Below are 20649 nucleotides of genomic sequence, written 5' to 3' on the forward strand. Positions count from 1 at the left end.
TATATCTCAAAAGAGATTGGCTTAAGACATTAGCTGATCTTGTAGATCTCATCAATATAACTGCCACTAATCCATCCCATTATAGTGATAGGATTTACAACACATAGGGAAATCACATAAAATGGTGGACAGTCACACAATACTAGGACCCATGGCCCAGCTAAGTTGACAGATATTTTGAGGGACACGATTCAATCCATGACAGGGGGTGATGTGCAGGCTGTGGCAATATTAAGGCAACTTTTCAGTGACAGGTCAGAGCTTGTCTCCTGCTGGGTAAGGTCCAATGGTAGAGAATCCTGGGGTAACTTAAGTGTGTTTATCAAATCCATATTTAAATGCACTAAACATGATGATTATGGAAACCATATGACAGCATAAAATACTACTGGTGACATAATGTTAGGTTTAAAAAGAGGTTACAAAGACATATGCATATAGAAAAAAAGAGTAGATGAAAATATTCCAGGGTACTAACAATAATGAAAATTGATGATAAGATTATGAGTAATTTTTAAATCTTTTGTTCTCTGTATATTCTGTATTGTAGTTGTATTTTTTAAAATTTTATATATTTTCTTGTTGAGAATATACATGGCAAAACATATACCAATCCAACAATTTCTACATGTACAATTCACTGTCATTGATTATATTCTTCGAGTTGTGCAACCATTCTCACCCTCCTTTTCTGAGTTGCTCCTCCCCCATTAACATAAACTCACTGCCCCCAAAAGTTCCTATCTAGTTTTCAAGTTGCTATTTGCCAATTTGACCCCATATACATAGCTCTTAAAAGAGCATAATTCTCAAGGCAGACATTTTTTACTGGTTAAGCTAAACTGTTGTTTGGTTTTAATAAGACTTCAGGGGATAATTTTGGTTTAAGGTTTAAAGATTGTGATTGTTGTTGTTAGGTGCCGTCACGTCGGTTCTGACTCATAGCGACCCTATGCACAACAGAATGAAACACTGCCCGGTCCTGAGCCATTCTTACAATCATTGTTATGCTTGAGCTCATTGTTCCAGCCACTGTGTCAATCCACCTCGTTGAGGGTCTTCCTCTTTTCTGCTGACCCTGTACTGTGCCAAGAATGATGTCCTTCTCCAGGGACTGATGCCTCCTGACAACATGTCCAAAGTATGTAAGACTCAGTCTCACCATCCTTGCTTCTAAAGAGTATTCTGGTTGTACTTCGTCTAAGACAGATTTGTTCGTTCTTTCAGCAGTCTGTGGTATATTCAATATTCTTCACCCACACCACAATTCAAAGCCATCAATTTTTCTTTGGTCTTCCTTATTCATTGTCCAGCTTTCACATGCATGTGTTGAGATTGAAAATACCATGGCTTGGGTCAGGCACACCTTAGTCTTCAGGGTGACATCTTTGCCCTTCAACACTTTAAAGAGGTCTTTTGCAGAAGATTTACCCAATGCAATGCATCTTTTGATTTCTTGACTGCTGCTTCCATGGCTGTTGATAGCGGATCCAAGTAAAATGAAATCCTTGACAACTTCAATCTTTTCTCCATTTATCATGATGTTGCTCATTGGTCCAGATGTGAGGATTTTGTTTTCTTTATGTTGAGGCATAATGCATAATGAAGGCTGTGGTCTTTGATCTGCATTAGTAAGTGCTTCAACTCTTCACTTTCAGCAAGCAAGATTGTGTCATCTGCATAACGCAGGTTGTTAATGAGTCTTCCTCTAATCTTGACACCCCATTCTTCTTCATATAGTCCAGATTTTTGTATTATGTGTTCAGCATACAGATTGAATACGTATGGTGAAAGAATACAACCGTGATGCACACCTTTCCTGATGTTAAACCAATCAGTATTGTTTGGTTTAATCTGTCTGAACAACTGCCTCTTGATCTATGTAAAGGCTCTTCATGAGCACAATTAGGTGCTCTGGAATTCCCAGTCTTCGCAATGTTATCCATAATTTGTTATGATCCACACAGTCGAATGCCTTTGCATAGTCAATAAAACAGAGGGAAACATCCTTCTGGTATTCTCTGCTTTCAGCCAGGACTCAGCTGACATCAGCAATGATATCCCTGGTTCTGTGTCCTCTTCTGAAACCAGGCTGAATTTCTGGCACTTCCCAGCCATTTTTGAATGATCTTCAGCAAAATTTTGCTTGCGTGTGGTATTAATGATACTGTTCTATAATTTCCACATTTGGTTGGACTGCCTTTCTTGGGAATGGGCATAAATATGGATCTCTTCCAGTCAGTTGGCCAGGAAGCTGTCTTCCATATTTCTTGGCATGGACGAGTGAGCACCTCCAGCGCTGCATCTGTTTGTTGAAACATCTCAATTGACATTCCATCAATTCCTGGAGCCCTGTTTTTCGCCAATGCCTTCAGAGCAGCTTGGACTTCTTCCTTCAGTACCATCGGTTCCTGATCATATGCCACCTCTTGAAATGATTGAACATCGACTAATTCTTTTTGGCATAATGACTCTGTGTATTCCTTCCATCAGATTATCTCAGGGCAATACTTTCGGAGGTCAATCCAGCCTCCCTGGCTCCTGAAAGTCTGGATTCCATGAGAATTTGAAACCAAAAGGATTTTTAAAACCTGTGCAAATCAGAACCCTTTGAATCTTCCTATAGATTTAGCGATGCTCTTTAACTGTGTCAAAGGTAAAGTTGAACACAATACAGTTTCACCTAACTTTTAACTGAATAATAAAGCAGATGCTTATGAGTGGCTGCAACAATGATTGTGAGGATGGGGCAGGACCGGGGGCTGTTTCGTTCTGTTGTACATGGGGTCGCTATGGATTGGAACCAACTCCACAGCACCTAACAACAACAACATTAAGTTGTGACTCGTATTTAGAACTTGACACATAATGAATACAAGTAATATATCATCTTACCTTATTAAACATAATGCTTCCTTATTTGCTGAAAGAACTGAAAACTGCATCCAAAATCCACAGGAATATACAGTGAGGCACTGTGATACAGTAAAAGAGAAAAGGAGTGGAAGTCTTTAGATCCAAATTCTAGTTTTTGATTTACTCATTTAGCCTCAGTTTCCTGTTTCGAAATATGAATAATGAGAAAGTATCATCCTAGCTCACCGATTTCTTATGAAGACCAAAAAAACAAAAGAAAACAACCTAAACACTGAACCCCTACGTCAGAATGCTAGGAAAACTGTAGGAGTGGTTCCCGTTAGATGCTCATGGCCACCCCAAATGGCTTTTCTTTGAATACTTCGGAGATAGGACAAACACCACTTGGCTTTCACTTGGCTTATTTCTTTGCGCTTAGCTCGGTTGTTACAAAGGTTTTTCTTAAATCTGCCCCCTGACTTTTCTCCCCAGTTATCCTATTTCCATTCTCTAGGGTAGGGTACAAACCCCCCTAGTGTGGCCTGATGGCTGCCAGGTGTGTAGTGACAAATCCCCCCAGCATCTGGTCTGCTGGAGAGCCTGGCTGGTCCTCTCTGGCCATGAGCAGACTTTCTCATTTTTGCTCTGAGTGATGAGGGGGTGGGAGAGGATTTGGAAAGCTCTGCTCTGGAGGATGCCTTGAGAGAGACCATCCCTCCCTTGCACCGGAAGTTACACACCTACAGGCACTATACATGCAGTGTCTTACCACAGGTAGGTTCCTATCGGGCGTCTGAGTCCATCAAGACCCTGACATTGGTTTTGGTTTTGTATTCCACCCACACTTCCACCTTTTGTACCTGTCCTGTGCTCACAAGATTAGGTCTGAGAAGTAAGCTTAATATTTGGAGTTTGAGTTTACAGCTGGCCCTTTGTATCTGTGGGTTCTGCATCTGCAGAGTCAAACAACTGCAGATTGAAAATGTTTGGGGTAAAAAAAAAAGAATGTTCTAAAAAGCAAAACTTGAATTTGCTGCGTGCAGGGCACTCCACAGAACGCACACAAAGGGAGTGGTGTGCAGCATGCCCAGCTATAGCCTCCTGCCGTCTCATGGTCCTTATTCTCTCTCCAGCACTCAGGGTTTAAGCACGGTTCACCTAGCATCTTGTCATATTCCCTAAATGATGCAGTATAACAACTATTTGCATAATGTTTGCATTATATTAGGTATTATAAGTAATCTAGAGATGATTCAAAGTATACGGGAGGATGTGCATAGGTTATGTGCAAACACTACACCATTTTATATAACAGACATGAGCAGCCATGGATTTTGGTATGGGGGGGAATTCTGGAACCAATTCCCTGTGGATACCAAGGGACAACTGTGTTTTTTTTTTTTTTGTTAGATTTGTCCTGTGGGTCCATCCTAATAGGATCTTCTGGGGTCCTGACTTGGTCATTCAGTGAATTCCCAGTGCATTTCAACCCCGAGTTCCCCAAGTGCAAAAAGCTTGCCAGCTTTGCCCTCATGCTGTAGGACCTAGTTCTGCAGCTTCATACCTCTCTCTCCAGCACCTGGTTTGACCTTGAGGCACTCTCCTTTCCTGCATTCATAATCCTAGGGAATAAACCAGGATCTACCTCTAGATCGTGGAGTTCCTTTGCCAATGCTCAGCTGATACATTTTCAGCTTCAAATTCCAGTTCAGCATTCTAACCTTAAATTTTCATTCATTCTTTCTTTTTTTGAAAATTTATTCCTTTCTATCTGCCCTCCTGTTCTTCTTGCAACCTTCTGTTCTTGATTTTCCACAGCTAAAGTATGGCCATGTTCATGTCTGCACCCAGCCCTGGCTGCCACTTTCTGGGAAGGAGAGGTCAATTGTGGCCAGAACAGGACCACGACCAAGCTCAAGGCTTGCCACTGAAGACCACTCTTTAGTTTCATCATTTATCTCAGAGTCTGGGCATTTAAGCACGTATCCAGCTCTACTAACCACCTTCTTCACCTTGTTCACAAGATAGATTGTTAGCGATGCTTTAATGAAGTCCTGATTCATTAAGTCTGTAGTGTTCTGTCTACTCTACCAAGCTAAAATCCCATCAAGCAAAAGATTGAATGAGGTTTACCTGATTTAGCTTTTTTTGGTCAATCCATGTTTTCTCTTAGTGGTCATAGCTTCATCAAGTACTAAGAAAATGACCTCTTTAATAATTCATCTGAAGTCTTCCTTACTCACTAATCTGTGCTTGAAAAAATCCAGTAATGGATGTGAAAACTTTCTGGAAATAAAAGCATTAAGGGACATCATTCTCCTAAGAGGACTTGGTAGCTGAGGTTTGTTGTAGGAAGCCTGAACACTCAAAGTGGTTTAGTGGTCTGAAAGAGTCATGAAGATTATATGATTTATTTAAGTGTTTTTGCTTGAAACAGGAATGAAATCAGGAGGCAACTTTCAAACCAGATCCTACCAGAGCTTAACGAAAAAGATTACAAGTTGGCCTTTGGACTTGATGTACTAAATTTTCCAGTTGTATGGGACAAAGTTTGAAGTAACAGAATGTGGCACTGGAAGACACTTCAGAGATCACTTAGATCATTACTTTTCCAACTCTAATGTGCACATGAATAACCTGGACATCTTATTAAAATGCAGATTCTGATTCAGTAGCTCTGGAGTGTGGCCCAAGATTCTTCATTTCCATAAGTTCTCTGATCATGCTTCTGGCCCATGGGCTACGCTCTGTGTACTAAGAATTTAGACTGTACTTTTCTTTTTTTCAGGTGTGGAAAATGAGGTGCTGGAAAGAGAAGTGATTTTACTAAATCCACGTAGATGAATTTATAAATGTCTTTTTAATCAAGGTGTCCTGGTGTCTTTTTATTGACAAAATTGCTTTTAAAAATTTATTTTTTAATTTTAAAAATTGTAAATGAAAGAATTTAATTAAATCTTTTTACAGTTAAAAATTTTAATTTAATGAAATTTCAATTTTGACTAAAAAATTGATGGACCTAGTAAAACTTAAATGCAAATCAATTCTGAATGTGTAAAATTACTCGAAAGCTGGACAACTGAAAAGGAATACCAAAGAAAATTGACACATTTAAATTACGGTGTTGGCAATGCATATTGAATGTACCACGGACTGCAAGAAGAACTAACAAATCTGCCTTGGAGGAAGTACAGCCAGAATGTTCCTTAGAAGTAAGGATGGGGAGGCTTCATCTCACTTTGGTCATGTTATCAGGAAGGATCAGTCCCTGGAGAAGGACATTGTGGTTGGTAAGGTAGAAGATAAGTGAAAGAGAGGAAGACCCTCAATGAGATGAACTGGCATGGTGACTGGAACAATGGGCTCAAACATACCTACTATTGTGAGGATGGCGCAGCACCAGTCGATGTTTCTGTTATATGTAAGATCACCATGAGTCAGAGACGACTCAATGGCACTGAACAACCACAAACTTTTCCATAAAAATATTTCTGACCTCTTCAGTATAAATACAGCTGTTCTGAATTTCTGCAAGGGGCCATGGTTCAGACAGCATTGTGTTTACATAGGTTCTGATAATTTTAATATTAAAGTCCTGGGATTGACTCAGTGAATTCTTTGTTCCATCATCCATGGCAGGCCCTGGAGTTTTAGAGATTTTCCATTAACTACTGGTATTGAATTTTTGTTGCCAGTTATGGCTATTTGTTTTCCCTGAACTCTGTGGGGGTGAAGCAGCTGCTAAGCCCAGGCAGTGGTGCGTATGTGAGTGTGTGGACACACACTAACTAAGCAGTGCAGACTCCAGGCAATTTTTTCCTTGATGAGAAACTAAAAGGGAAAAGGGGAAGAAATGCCTGGAGTAGAAAAGAGTGCCAGAAAAGAAAAATTGGGGTAACACACTCCTACTTGGGAAGGAAATGCCTATGGGGGGGTTACTTGGATTCATCTTTATTGCCTAGTCTACCTTCTACCAGTCTACTAGATAAGAAGTTTTTGGGGTCAAAGACTGGGTCCTTTCTATCTTTTTCTTCCATAGAGCCTAGAAGAGTACCTTACACTCAGTGGGGGACCATAAGCATCTCTTGAAGTGAATTATTCAGCCTCAGTATCAGTCCTTCCTGAATCAAAGCCCTCAAGAGTATTCTGGTCATGTCTAGGAGCTCACAAGTAGCTTCTCGTCTCTTCTTATCCATGTTTAACCTTCTTCTAAGTTTTCTCTCTTTATGGAAGGGAAAATCAAAAAAGGACACAAGAAAAGTAAGAGGATCAGAGGGAGGTTAGGAAGGCTAAGAGGAGGAGAAAGGAGGGTGGGAAGAAGCAGGAGAAGAGAGGAAAAAGAGAACTCGGGTGAGGAGAAGACCAGAGAAAGGAGCCATAGGAGAAAGGGGAGGAAGGAGAGGAGCAGGGAGAGAAGAGCCTGGAGGCAGGAATATGGCCAGCTGCTTATGTGAAGGAAATGCAGGTCAGACTCCTTCCTCCAGGACGTCCTTCCCTCTGGCTCCCCATCTGCCCTTCTTCTCTGCTGAGGATGCCTGTATTAGTCAGGAGACTTTTGGCTGAAGAAAATAGACAACCCACCTTCACTGACTCACTTTAAAAACAAAAAGAATGCATTGCTCCTGTCACTGAACAATCCAGAGATCATATGACTTGGGCCAGGCTTTAACACATGTTCTCTGCAGCTCTCTGGAAGCCACCTCCTCAAGTTTGTTTCCCTCGTGATCTTAAGGAGACTGCCATAGTGGTCATCTTCAGGGGTGGCTTCCCACACGGTCAAGCAGAAGTCCTAAGGCTTGTTTTGACTGGACTACTCCTGAGCCAACACTATGGATTTGTGCTGACTGGCTTCAGCTTTGTGTCCCATACTTAAACTCTTTGGAAAGAAGGAGTAGGGTTACCCTGATTGGAGTTAGGGGTGGAGTCAGTTTTACCCAAATAAACGTCATGGAAGCTCCACACTGGAGGAAGGATGGAAACCACACCCCCCCCCCCAATTTTTGAGGGTCTTCTTGATTATTTCAGTCTGGTTATGTCTTTACCAGTCTATTGATTCACCAGATGACCTAAATCTGTGCACTAACTTTGTAGACATGTGGAAAAATGTCAGCAAAAACCACTACAGCTATGTTTTGTTAAACCACAAGACCATTGTGCTTATTGTTAAAATGATTGAAATCTTTGCCCTTGGCTAAATTGGAACATTTGGTCTCTCAATTAAAGTTCATTAATCTACCAATTAGTCACAGCTACTTGGAAATTACGTAGAATGGGAAGGCATTCTGGGGTCCTGTATGGACAGGAAACAATGTGAATGACCAGTGGCCTCTAGGAAAGGGCACTGCCCCTGGGCACGTAAGCTGTGCTCCCAGATCCACAGCCCTGGGTTTGGGTAACACGTAAAGAGCAACACCAGACTGGGTTCACACCGGGATCTTGGGGAGAGTACTTAATCCTTCTAGGTGTCAGTTTCCTCATCTGTAAAATATGGGTTATTACAGCACCTACCTCATGGGTACTGTGGGTACAGCATTAGACTACATGGTCAAAAGAATTTAAATTTCTTAGGGGATTCTGGCACATAACAATGCCTGCTCTTATCCTCTCTGTGTCATCACAGGGAGGAAACTTGGGTTCAGGTGGGAGAATCTCCCCAGGGTGTGGTAGGGGTGCTGGGGTAACCAGTGGTGGAGACTGGGAGAGGGGGAGGTGCACAGAGGAGGTGAGGAATGCAGGTGGGGTGGTGGAGCTCATGTTCAGTGGGATTGGGAGAGAGAAGTGCAGAATGGTGGCTGTAGGGTGCGTCCCAGCCGAGGTTTGAACAGGGTGCCTCCAAGACAGTGGGTGCTGCCCTGATAGGGCAAAGCATCCTCTAGCGGGTAGCGGGAGCAATGGGGGAAAGGTGTGCTGAGGCCAGAGAAGGGGGGCTTTGATGCTGGGGTAGAAGGTGGGTGTTCCCTTCCTGACGCTGGAGGCATTTCGGCAGCAAGTGAAAGGCTAGACTACATATTATTTTGAGAACCTTGATCTGAATGCAGCACACAGGGTGGTTAGGAGAGAGAAATACAGGATGGCCTGGTAACAGCTCTCTCCCGGGGGTATCAGGGCTGCGCAGGTGGAAACCTGATGCTCTGGCCACGGCCCCTCTCCTCCCTTCCTTACTTGCTGCTGTCTGGGCATCATCCTGAGCCCAGGGTGGTCATTGGGTCTGGGCTCAGGCAGAGCACATGGGGTGGAATGACCATCAAGAAAAGTCTGTGGGTCTGAAACATGAATGAAGCCAATGTGGGGCCCTGCCTCATGCCCCAGGCCCACCTCTGCATGCAGTGCTGTAAGAAGGGTTGGGGGCAGGAAGAAGAGGATAGGGGTACTGGGCTCAGAGAGAAAGTACGTGACCCCAGTCCTAGCCCTATCTTATCCCTAGTGGTGCTCTCTGCTGGAACCTGATTCTAGAGAGGACCTAGGTGGGCAAGCCTGGTCCAGGTGTCCCATGAATCAGCGTGAGGAGAGCACGCAGCCCTGTGGAAAAGTAGAGGTTAACAGGCAGTGAAGAGCACTGGTATTTCCTGAGGGTCTGGCACGTTTTTTGAACGATTCTGGCTGTCTGCCCAGCTCTTGAGTTTCCTGTTTATAGTTCTTGAAATGTGTCATTGTTGAGGGCTCTGAAACAGGCATCACCAGAAAGAGCCTACTTTCTCCATCCTTCAGCCTCTGCACCAGCTGGGTCATTTGGTGAGTATAAGCTGCCATCCCATGTGGCACAGAACCAGACCCCAAGATCTTTGGAAAAAGAACAAGGAATCTGCAACTCTGTCTAAACCTGTGGATTCTTGTTTTTGTGAATCTTAAAATGGGCTTTTGTTCTTAATAACCACCTTCATCTCGGGAGGCTTCATTTGGGGGAAGAAACCCTTTGGGTTTAGCCTGAGAGTTAGCATCTCCTATGAGGCCAGTCATTTCCAGATTCCACCGTGATGAAGAACAGAGAAGGTAAAATAACCCATGACCTTGGAAATTTTTGTTCCCATATTTTTCCTCAGTATTTGTTTACTTATACATTGATGAGGCACTTAAAAAACAACCACAAAACAAAAACCCACTGCCATTCAGTTGATTTCAACTCATAGCGACCCTATAGGAGAGAGTAGAACTGCCCCCATAGGGTTTCCAAGGAGTGGCTGGTGGATTCGAACTGCTGACCTTTTGGTTAGCAGCCAAGCTCTTAACCATTGAGCAACTAGGGCTCTAATGAGGCACGTAGGAGGGGCAAATGGAATCTTATGAAACTAATGATGTTACTCAGTTTACTGGGGCTGGATTTTAAGAATTTGTAGGAATTAATGAGTCATTTTAAATGTAGCATTCAGAAATGTGATCACCTACTATTAAAAAAAACTAGTACGTATGTTTTATTCTGTGGAAGAATTGCTGTTGGTAGGTGCATCCTGTCAGTTCCAACTCATAGCAACCCTATGTGCAACAGAATGAAACACTGCCCAGTCCTGTGCCAATTGTTGCTATGTTTGAGCCCATTGTTGCAGCTATTGTGTCTATCCATCTTGTTTAGAGTCTTCCTCTTTTTCGTTGATACTCTACTTTATGGAAGATCACCTAAGAAATATATGGAAAATGTATTTTATAGCTATATACTACTTATAATGTTCTTTTTGATGATGATGAATGCAACACCATTCCTCTTCAAGTTGTCATTCCCAGCATAGTAGGCTTTATGACTGTCTGATTCAAAATGGCCAATACCAATCCATTTCAGCTCACTAAGGCCTAGGATATCGATGTTTATGTGTTCCATTTCATTTTTGATGATTTCCAATTGTCCTAGACTCATACTTCATACGTTACAGGTTCCAATCATTAAATGATATTTGCAGCTGTTTCTTCTCATTTTGAGTCACGCCACATTAGCAAATGAAGGTCCTGAAAACTTTACTCCATCCATGTCAGTAAAGTCGACTCTACTTTGAGGAGGCAGCTCCTCCCCACTCATCTTTTGAGTGCCTTCCAACCTGCGGGGCTCATCTTCCAGCACTATATCAGACAATGTTCTGCTGCTATTCATAAGGTTATCAGAAGTAGAGTGTCGGGTCCTTCTTCCTAGTCTATCTTAGCCTGGAAGCTCAGCTGAAACCTGCCCTCCATGGGGGACCCTGCTGGTATCTGAATACCAGCAGCATAGCTTCCAGCATCACAGCAACACGCAAGCCCCCACAGTATGACAAACTGACAGACATGTTTCAAGATCTATCCTGAAGTACTACACTGTCAGTGATAGGATAATATCCATACACCTACAAGGAAGACCAGCTCAGATTTACCCACCAACCACTAGGGCCAAAGATGAAGAGGCAGAAGATTTTTATCAGCTGCTGAAGTCTGAAATTGATCGAACATGCGATCAAGATGCATTGATAATTACTGGTGGTTGGAATGCGAAAGTTGGAAACAAAGAAGAAGGATCAGTAGTTGGAAAATATGGCCTTGGTGATAGAAACAATGCCAGAGATCGAATGATAGAATTTTGCAAGACCAACGACTTCTTCATTGCAAATACCTTCTTTCACCAACATAAATGGCGACTATACACATGGACCTCACCAGATGGAACACACAGAAATCAAATTGACTACATCTGTGGAAAGAAACGATGGAAAATCTCAATATCATCAGTCAGAACAAGGCCAGGGGCCGACTGTGGAACAGACCAGCAATTGCTCATATGCAAGTTCAAGCTGAAACTGAAGAAAATCAGAGCAAGTCCACAAGAGCCAAAATATGACCTTGAGTGCATCCCACCTGAATTTAGAGACCATCTGAAGAACAGATTTGACACATTGAACACTAGTGACAGAAGACCAAACAAGTTGTAGAATGACATCAAAGACATTCCATGAAGAAAGCAAGAGGTCATTGAACAGACAGGAGAGAAAGAAAAGACCAGGACGGATGTCAGAGGAGACTCTGAAACTTGTTCTCGAACGTCAAGAAGCTAAAGCAAAAGTAAGAATTGATGAAATAAAAGAACTGAACAGAAGATTTCAAAGGGCATCTCGAGAAGACAAAGTAAAGTATTATGATGACATGTGCAAAAAATCGGAGATGGAAAACCAAAAAGGAAGAACATGCTTGGCGTTTCTCAAGCTGAAAGAACTGAAGAAAAAATTCAAGCCTCGAGTTGCAATAGTGAAGGATTCTATGGGGAAAATATTAAACGATGCAGGAAGCATCAAAAGAACATGGAAGGAATACGCAGAGTCATTATACCAAAAAGAATTAGTCGATGTTCAATCATTTCAAGAGGTGGCATATGATGAGGAACCGATGGTACTGAAGGAAGAAGTCCAAGCTGCTCTGAAGGCATTGGCAAAAAGTCTCCAGGAATTGATAGAACATCAGTTGAGGTGTTTCAACAAACAAATGCAGCGCTGTAGGTGCTCACTCGTCTATGCCAAGAAATATGGAAGACAGCTTCCTGGCCAACTGACTGGAAGAGATCCATATTTATGCTTATTCCCAAGAAAGGTGATCCTACCAAATGTGGAAACCATTCATATCACACACAAGCAAAATTTTGCTGAAGATCATTCAAAAACGGCTGGGAAGTGCCAGAAATTCAGGCTGGTTTCAGAAGAGGACATGGAACAAGGGATATCATTGCTGATGTCAGATGGATCCTGGCTGAAAGCAGAGAATACCAGAAGGATGTTTACCAGTGTTTTATTGACTATGCAAAGGCATTCGACTGTGTGGATCACAACAAATTATGAATAATTGTGAAGAATGGGAATTCCAACACTTAATTGTGCTCATGAGGAAACTTTACATAGATCAAGAGGCAGATGATCAGACAGAACGAGGGGATACTGATTGGTTTAAAGTCAGGAAAAGTGTGTGTCAGGGTTGTATTCTTTCACCATACCTATTTAATCTGTATGCTGAGCAAATAATACAAGAAGCTGGGCTATATGAAGAAGAATGGGGCATCGGTACTGGAGGAAGACTCATTAACAACCTGTTTTATGCAGATGACACAGTCTTGCTTGCTGAAAGTGAAGAGGGCTTGAAGCACTTACTAATGAAGATCAAAGACCACAGCCTTCAGTATGGATTGCACCTCAACATAAAGAAAACAAAAATCCTCACAACTGGACCAATGAGCAACATCATGATAAATGGAGAAAAAGATTGAAGTTGTCAAGGATTTCATTTTACTTGGATCCACTATCAACAGCCATGGAAGCAGCAGTCAAGGAATCAAAAGACGCATTGCATTGGGTAAATCTGCAAAGGACCTCTTTAAAGTGTTGAAGAGCAAAGATGTCACCCTGAAGACTAAGGTACACCTGACCCAAGCCATAGTATTTTCAATCTCATCATATGCATGTGAAAGCTGGACAAATGAATAAGGAAGACCGAAGAAGAATTGATGGCTTTGAATTGTGGTGTTGGCGAAGAATATTGAATATACCATGGACTGCCAAAAGAACAAACAAATCTGTCTTAGAAGAGGTACAGCCAGAATGCTCCTTAGAGGCAAGGATGGTGTGACGGGGTCTTACATACTTTGGACATGTTGTCAGGAGGGATCAGTCCCTGGAGAAGGACATCATGCTTGGCAGAGTACAGGGTCAGCAGAAAAGAGGAAGACCCTCAATGAGGTGGATTGACACAGTGGCTGCAACAATGAGCTCAAGCATAACAACGATTGTGAGGATGGCTCAGGACCGGGCAGTGTTTCGTTCTGTTGTGCATAGGGACGCTATGAGCTGGAACCGACTCGACGGCACCTAACAGCAACAGCATACTACTTATAAGTCATAGTGGTTATATGATTTTGTGTAAATAATGAGGTTTGTTAAGTGAAAGATGTTATAAATAATGCCCTTTTATAATGCTGTTGCTGGTGTTAGAGTTAAGACTTTATCAGTTTCCACTAAGTTTCTACAGTTTTGTTGTTGTTGTTATTAGGTGCCATCGAGTCCATTCCAACTCAAAGCTACTTTATGCACAGGAGAATGAAACACTGCCCGGTCCTGCACCATCCTCACAATTGTTGCTATGCTTGAGCCCATTGCTGCAGCCACTGTGTCAATCCTTCTCATTGAGGGTCTTCCTTTTTTCTCTGACCCTCTACTTTACCAAGCATGATGTCCTTGTCTAGAAACTGATCTCTCCTAATAACATGTCCAAAATATGTGAGGTGTAGTCTCGACATCCTTGTTTCTAAGGAGCATTCTTGTTGTACTTCTTCCAAGACAGATTTGTTCATTCTTTTGGCAGACCATGTTATATTCAATATTCTTCTCCAATGCCACAATTCAAAGGCTTCAATTCTTCTGCAGTCTTCCTATTCATTGTCCAGCTTTCACATGCATATGAAGGGACTGAAAACACCATGGCTTGGGTCAGGTGCACCTGAGTCTCCAAGGTGACACTTCCAGTGCTGCATCCATTTGTTGAAACATCTCAGCTGGTATGCCGTCAGTTCCCAAAGCCTTGTTTTTGCCAATACTTTCAGTGTGGCTTGGACTCTTCCTTCAGTACCATCGATTCCTGTTCATATGTTACCTCCTGAAGTGGTTGAATGTTAACCAGTTCTTTTTGGTATAGTTACTCTGTGTATTCCTTCCATCTTCTTTTGATGCTTCCTGTGTCATTTAATATTTTCCGCTTAGAATCCTTCAGTATTGCAACTTGAGGCTTGAATTTTTTCTTCAGTTCTTTCAGCTTGAGAAATGCTGAGGGTGTTCTTCCCTTTTGGTTTTCTAGCTCCAGGTCTTTTCACATGTCATCATAATACTTTGTCTTCTCGAGCCGCCCTTCGAAATCTTCTGTTCAGCTCTTCTACTTCATTTTTTCCTTTTGCTTTAGCTACTTGACTTTCAAAAGCAAGTTTCAGAATCTCTTCTGACATCCATTTAGGTCTTTCTTTTTCTCCTGTCTTTTTAATGAACTCTTGCTTTCTTCATGTATGATGTCCTTGATGTCATTCCACAACTCCTCCGGTCTTCGGTCATTAGAATTCAATGCATGAAATCTATTCTTGAGATGGTCTCTAAATTCAGGTGGGATATAATCAAGGTAGTACTTTGGCTCTCATGGACTTGTTGTGATTTTCTTCAGTTTTGACTTGAACTTGCATATGAGCAATGGATGGTGTAATCCACTGTTGGCTCCTGGCCTTGTTCTGACTGATGATATTGAGCTTTTCCACTGTCTCTTTCCACAGATGTAGTAGATTTGATTCCTGTGTATTCCATCTGGCAAGGTCCATGTGCATGGACGTCATTTATGTTGGTGAAAAAAGGTATTTGCAGTGACGAAGCTGTTGGTCATGCAAAATTCAATCGTGTGATCTCCGGCATCTTTTCTATCACCAAGGCTATGTTTTCCAACTGATGATCCTTCTTCGTTTTTAGCTTTCGCATTCCAGCCACCAGTAATTATCAGTGCATCCTGATTGCATTTTCGATGAATTTCAAACTGCAGAAGTTGATAAAATCTTTAATTTCTTCACCTTTGGCCTCAGTGTTTGGTGAGTAAATTTGAATAATTGTTGTATTAACTAGTCTTCCTGTAGGCATATGGGCATTATCCTATCACAGCGTTATACTTCAGGATAGATCTTGGAATGTTCTTTTTAACAATGAATGCAACGTCGTTTCTCTTCAAGTCATCATTCCCCGCATAGTAGACCATATGATTGTCTGATTCAAAATGACCAATACCAGTCCATTTCAGCTCACTAATGCCTAGGATATCAATGTTTATACGTTTCGTTTCATTTTTGACTGCTTCAATTTTCCTAGATTCACACTCTTTACATTTCAGGCTCGGATTATTAATGGATGTTTGCAGCTGTTTCTTCTCATGTTGCATCACTCCACATCAGCAAACGAAGGTTCTGAAAGCTTGATTCCATCTATGTCATTAGGATCAACTGTACTTTGAGGAGGCAGCTCTTCCTCGGTCATATTTTGAGTGCCTTCCAACCTGAGAGGTTCATTTTCTGGCACTATGTCAGACAATGCCCTGCTGCTATTCATCAGGTTTTCATTGGCTAATTCTTTTCAGAGGTAGACCACCAGGTCCTTCTTCCAGTCTGTCTTAGTCTGGAAGCTCAGCTGAAACCCATCCACTATGGGTGACCCTGTCAGTATTTGAAGACCGGCAGTATAGCTTCCAGCATCACAGCAACACACAAGCCCCCAAAGCACAACAAACTGATAGACACATAACCCACTAAACACACGGGGGTCTAAAATTTTAGAAGAGCATGATCTGGTCCACTGTTTGACTGAAGGCATTGCGTTTTCCTTAACAGACATCCACTGACTGCATCTAAAGTTATATAATATAAAATGACCCAAGCCATGGTGTTTTCAATCACCTCATATGCATGTGAAAGCTGGATAATTAATAAGGAATACTGAAGAAGAACTGATGTCTTTGAATTATGGTGTTGGTGAAGACTATTGAATATACTGTGGACTGCCAGAAGAACAAACAAATCCGTGTTGGAAAAAGTACTCCAAAAAGCTCATTAGAAGCAAGGATGGCAAGACTTCATCTCACATACTTTGGACGTGTTAATAGAAGGATCTAGTCCTGGAGAAGGACGTCATGCTGATAATGTAGAGGGTCAGTGAGAAAGAGGAAGACTCTCAATGAGTTGGATTGGCACAGTGGCTGCAACAGTGGGCGCAAGCATAACAATGATTGTGAGAATGACACAGGATCTGGCAGTGTTTCATTTTGTTGTACACTCTGAGTTGGAACTGACTTGACGGCACCTAACAATAACAACAACACATATTTCCTTCAATAAGAGTTTAAAATGTAATTTTAAAACCATGGTCTTTTCTTCTAAAGACTTAGCAAACGCTACATCTATGGCTATTGAGAAGACCTTCCACTTTTAGAACCCCCACCCCCCCCCAAAATCCAAATCCTTTGCCATCGAGTTGATTCTGACTCATGGTGGCCCTTGTGCCCTGTATTTCTTATTGGTCTACTGGGTCTTTTGGACACCTTTCACCTCCATAATTCCTATCAATAATATTACTGTGAGAAAGACTAAAGAAATGTCACAGAATCTGAACTCTTAGAGAAAGCAAATAAGCAAACAAAAAGGAGAGCCAAAGGAGGCTTACCATTCAATTCAACTCAATGTCAAAACCCTTGTTGCTCTTAGACAATTTGCTAGTTTTGCCTTGTGGCTGTGTGTGGAGAACAGGATGGTGGAAAATGTGCTTCAAAAGATGCAGCTGGTGCCTAGCTGGTTTGGAGCATCACAGTGTTCACCTAAGAGGCAACTGAGGAGCAACGATGTGTGAGTTAAACGTGGAGGATGTGTGTTCACTATAATTGTCCTCACCAGCTTTGATAAAAGGAAGAAGACGATGTTGCCCAGAAAGAGTGAGGGATATATCTTTCAGGAGATGGAGTGTGGCCTTCCGAATTGTAGTGATGAATTTAAAAAGATTCTCATGACCTTTCTCAACTCAGCATGCAGTTGTTAATCTTTTAATCCATAAAGCCCATTGAACACAAGCCTCTTAACTTACTGAGGAGAAAAATTTAACAAACATGGTCAGGAGTGACAAAGATTCACTTCTAAAATATACCCTTTAAAATGTTACATAAACAGCACATATTATTTTAACAAACTTTAAGCACACTGTTTGCAAAAAGCTTCTGGCTTTCTGATTCTGCCCCTTTGGGTTCATCTTCTTGCCCTTTTCAGTTACTCATTGCCAAAGCAATCGCCTCTTACAGTCACTTATGCCAACCTAATTCTGCATCCTTTGACCTCATTTGATGTCTCTCAGCAAGCCTGAGAAGAAGAGTGTAGAGAAATCAAAAGCCTTTGCTCTGACTTTTTACTGATCTCACAAGTTGGGTCAAACCACAACCTTAATAATTCTGTCTCCTTTTCATCTATAAACTTTAGAGATAAAGCCTGACCTCTCAACCGCACAAGGTCATACTGGGGATATAATGAGACAAGATATAGGAAAGGTTTTTGAATAGAAAAAAAAATGCACAACAGTGTCACTGTTATTGTCGTTACTTTACAGTTTACTTTTATTGTGACCCATATAGTTTCTGGAGAATAGCAAGCTGAAATTTTGACAGTCTTCTAATTCTAAACTTGGAAAATGTGTGTGTGTGTGTGTGTTTGTGTGTGTGTGAGAGAGAGAGAGAGAGAGAGAACATATTTCTTGGTTCTTAGATCCAGAACAAATTGTTGAGTGTCCAGCCTGTGCTAAGCTGTGTGCTAGGTGTTAGGGACTCTGGGAGGATCCGATCCACTGGGCCCTAACTCTGCACCAAGAAAGTCTAAAACACATCCCCAAGGAGGCTGGGATGGAAGAGGGCAGTGCTGGCTTGGGAGTGGAGGCCTAGCTCCACTTCTCCCAGGAAACTTCCCCATCTTTCTTTGTGTAGTTCCGATTATAACATGGGGATTAGAGTATATCTTAAAATGGTATCTTACTTCTTTTTCTGTTACACTTTTCAGTGAGATTTTTGAAATGTAAAATTTTCACATAGATTATAATTTTTTTAAATAGATAACACAAAATGTAAAAGGCTGCTCAGCAGTCTCCCTCCCTTCCCTTCCCCCAGCTACTTGGTTTCTTGTTTATCATCAATAGGTAACTGTTTTTCGTAGTTTTTGTAGGCCCTTTCATCTCTTCACACTCATGGTGTGTACTGTTGTACATGTTTCCAGATCTTTATATAATGAGTTACGTGAGTGACATTCAATACAGGGCTGGCACTCAGGACACCTGCACTCTTTTGCCAAGCTCTGAATCGCCAGTGTGTGACAAGTGACAAAAACTTTGCCTAAATATGACCATGGGTACATTTTACAAATATAAGTTCTCCCTCTCCCAGGAATTAAATTTAGTTTACAAAGAACTTTCTTATTCATTATCTTATACATTAATTGGAGCCCTTGTGGTGCAGTGGTTAAGAGCTTGGCTGCTAACCAAAATGTGGGCAGTTCTAATCCACCAGCTGCTCCTTGGAAACTGTATGGGGCAGTTCTACTCTGCCCTACAGGGTTGCTATGAGTCCGAATGGATTCGACAATAAGTTTGGTTTTTGGCCGCGGAGTGTCTCTTACATCGTCTTCCATAGGTGTAGGGACTGGTCTAACTTTATAGGTGAAGAGCCAAGAATGTTCCTCAAGCTGGGTTCTAGAATGGAGTGAAATTCCTAAGTTTTATTGTCTGAGGAAGGCACTGGAAGAGGGTCTCTTTCTATTACGCATTCTTTTTCACACTGCCCTCTCTGGTTCCATTATTCTTGGGGGGATTTCTTTTGAGTTTGTAATTTTGGTGGGACCATCAGATGGTGTGCAATGGGGACTGGCCCACAACGTTAGGTTGCTCATGGGTAATGCTCCCAGTCTTGGGTGCTGCCATTGTGTAAGGAAATGTAGGAAGACAAAGTATTGTTGATTGGACATTCAAGCCCTTCTCCACAGGGGGATGATGGGTGGGTGTGGGTATGTGTGGGTATGACCGCAGGCTTGAAGGAAGTGCTAAGAGATACTAGTTTCAGCAGACGCGGGAACGTCCAGGCAGGAAGTGGGAAGACTGTAAGTTCAGTTAACACTTCAGTGAGAGCTTGACCTCCTGGTTCAGGGAAAGGAGGCGGGATTTGCTCTTGAGAAAGAAGAGACTCTGCCAGTGAATTCCAGGCTCTCAGCCCAGACAGAATTGCCCAATTGAAACACAACATGAGGTGGGAATGGGGATGTCAAGTGATAATGCCAGGAAAAAAAGGCCTCAAAAAGAATACTTACAAAAGAAAATTCCAGAAACATATTTATAGAACCTGAAACTTGTCCGCACTAATCATAATTGAAACAAACATTTTAGGATCGATAGATCTGCAAGCATTTGATTATCCTGTATCTGAGGTTTATCAGTCCTTGGCAATGTTCTGATCAGCTTTAAGGACTAAAATTTCAGCAAGGATTTGAGAAAATTTTCTATGTCAGAAGCCTTAGACATCCCTTGAATCAGTGAACAAGTAAATGATGACATTGCTGTAGAACTAGGCTACTACACTTCCACGCCTTTGATAAAACTTCCTTCTTTTATCATTTGAGAGAAAATTATTTGAATTGAACACACTGATAAATCTGGATCCCTGGTTGCGTAGTGGTTAAGAGCTACGGTTGCTAACCAAAAGGTCCGGCAGTTAGAAACCCTGTGGGGGCACTTCTATTCTGTCCTATAGGGTCAACTATGAGTCAGAATCAACTTGATGGCAAGTTTTTTGTTTTTTTTTTAATAAATTACTCCCTGTCTCTTTTCTGAAGATGCCTAATCTCTTGACAATGAGTCTCTTTATGGGAGTGGTGTTGCTTTTGATGACTGTAACTGCCCAGTCATTTGTGCTAATGACATATTTCAGTGTGGACTGCAAAACTGGCACATTCCAAATCAATGATTATGCCCCCATAAAATCAATGTGGCATCCTTCACTTTACTCCTGGAGTTAGTGACGGAGTAGAACTTGACTGGAAATCCGGGGTAACTCTTCCGAAACCTTTTGTTGCCTGCAACTTCATTTTCTGGTCCCTTGTTCTGTGCTGATCAGCAGCCATCCACTCCTGGAGGCACCATAGTAGTTTGAAGCCTCCCTGCTGAGGCACCCACCTGGCCTGGCAGCTCCAGAATGAGCCAGGGTCAGCAGTCATCCGTCTCCTTCCTGCCACGGGCCGGGTGCATTTTAGACACTAGCAGTGCTCCTTAC

The sequence above is a fragment of the Loxodonta africana genome, chromosome 15, assembly GCF_030014295.1.
Source record: "Loxodonta africana isolate mLoxAfr1 chromosome 15, mLoxAfr1.hap2, whole genome shotgun sequence".
Classification (NCBI taxonomy): domain Eukaryota; kingdom Metazoa; phylum Chordata; class Mammalia; order Proboscidea; family Elephantidae; genus Loxodonta; species Loxodonta africana.